Source organism: Lathyrus oleraceus, chromosome 2, assembly GCF_024323335.1.
Source record: "Lathyrus oleraceus cultivar Zhongwan6 chromosome 2, CAAS_Psat_ZW6_1.0, whole genome shotgun sequence".
NCBI lineage: Eukaryota > Viridiplantae > Streptophyta > Magnoliopsida > Fabales > Fabaceae > Lathyrus > Lathyrus oleraceus.
This window is the reverse complement of record NC_066580.1, coordinates 434979620-434981892: the sequence shown is the minus strand read 5'-3', so window position 1 is coordinate 434981892 and position 2273 is coordinate 434979620. Positions and strand designations below refer to the sequence as shown.

Here is a 2273-nt window from a genome sequence, read left to right as displayed (position 1 = left end):
TGCAACTGTAACCAGTAAACTCAACCTGCATTTGATCATTTGCAACCAATCAACGGTTGAATCTCACCTGCAGAGTCACTTTCATCCTATCATGAAATGTTGCAAAATATTGCAACACCTTATGCAATATGCATATAAGCCGCAGTGAGGTGTCGTCATCCGTTACAGGAAGGATTGGTTGCTTCGATAAGTCGTGCGTGGTATATTGTCTTGATCAAGACCTGTACTTGACCTCATACCTAGCAAAAACATTGAACCACAAGTCAAAATCATAACAGAACCATGGTCATGATATAAAGGAATTAATGCGTAGAGTTACAACAAATTAGCAGGGGTCACTCATCATATCCAGCCTGTCATGAAATATTGCAGAAGTTTGCAACACTTTGTTGCAATTCATTCTAACAAATCAGACCGTGAATGAATATGCATTTTTATCATAGAATACCCACCTTCAAAAGGAAACCAATGTGATTCCAATGGCTACACCATTCATGACAGTTGGCAAGGCTAGTCGAGAAATGGAACTAACATATTGTGCAAGACCAGACTGCAGTTAGTTGTAGAATGACATGAATTGTTACCTGCTGCAGACCTACTATGCCGTTTGCTTCAATCACTACTCGACCCTTCACACACCATCATAATCCTTGAATCAATTGAATGAGTTCCAAGAAGAGATTGAGTTCTAACTAAAGTTAGGCATATGCATTTGGTTGCTCTTTTAGGATTCTGTATTAATGGAAATGAAAGGCTTTTAGTGTATGAGTATATGCCTCAAGGAACATTAACACAACATCTATTTGATTGGGGTGAAAACGGATGTGCTCCTTTGACTTGGAAACAAAGGGTAGCAATAGCTTTGGATGTAGCGCGGGGAGTTGAATACTTGCACAGCTTAGCTCAGCAAAGCTTCATTCACAGGGACTTAAAACCCTCCAACATACTATTGGGTGATGACATGAGAGCAAAGGTTGCAGATTTTGGTTTGGTTAAAAATGCACCTGATGGGAAATATTCCGTTGAGACGAGGCTAGCAGGAACATTTGGATATTTGGCACATGAATATGCAGCCACTGGAAGAGTGACAACCAAAGTAGATGTTTATGCATTTGGAGTAGTTCTGATGGAATTGATTACTGGTAGAAGGGCATTGGATGATACTATGCCTGATGAACGATCTCATTTGTTTCATGGTTCCGCCGAGTACAAGTCAACAAGGAGAACATCCCTAAAGCAATCGATCAAACATTGAACCCCGACGAAGAAACCATAAAGAGCATATATAAAGTGGCTGAGCTAGCAGGCCATTGCACTGCTCACGAACCATACCAGAGGCCAGATATGGGGCATGCAGTGAATGTCCTAGTTCCTCTAGTTGAGCAATGGAAGCCTACCAGTCATGAAGAAGAAGATGGTTATGGTATTGACCTTCACATGAGCCTCCCTCAAGCTCTGCAAAGATGGAAAGCCAATGAAGGCACTTCCACAATGTTTAACGACACATCTTTCTCACAAACCCAATCTAGTATTCCTGCAAAACCATACTAAATGTGCCTTGGAATGTCGCGAAACAAAAGGGCATGAATCCATACTGCAATGCAGTGGGCCAATCAGATCATGAATCCATACTATCAGTCAACATATGATATGCATTGATTATGAACATAAGGCTGCAGTCAGTTGCAAAATGACAGAAATTTATACCTGTTGCAGACCTAACCCTTCCACCACCATCATGGTTCTTAAACCAGTAGCATGAATACCAAGTCAGCAATGCAACCAGTGCAGGCCCTGAGGAAATGATTACACAGTTGGTTTATCAGAAACTCACTAAAGCATAGCCCCGTAACTAGCTCACTCGAAGTTATGGAAATCACAAGCTTTGTAATGCATTGAGGTAGTTCACGGTGGATGGAGTGAGCAGCACCAACTCAGCAACCATGTCCTGCAAAATTCAAACCAGTGATTATCCAAGCAATAATCCAGTTATTGAATACAAACTAGTTCAATACAGGTATCCACGGTGGATCGAGGAATTGGGAGAAGATGGATTAGATAGTTAAAGTTGTGTCAAAACCCACGTGACTTAATTCATGACTTAAGACTCACCTTCACTTAGATGCCAGCTGGACGAATCAGATTTAACTTCAGATCCAATTCTCCAAATTGCCCTCTTGGATCAGGCTATATAAGAGGCAATCATTGCCAATCATTGGGGTTCAGATTTTTTTCCCTCATTCAAAAAGCATTTTGCACTCAATTCCCACCTT

The 2273-nt window shown here is 41.1% G+C and overlaps 1 pseudogene; it reads left to right on the top strand.

Annotated features, from left to right (window-relative positions):
• Positions 1 to 691: 691 nt before the first annotated feature.
• LOC127123579 (receptor-like kinase TMK4) lies at positions 692 to 1551 on the top strand (annotated as a pseudogene).
• Positions 1552 to 2273: the final 722 nt, after the last annotated feature.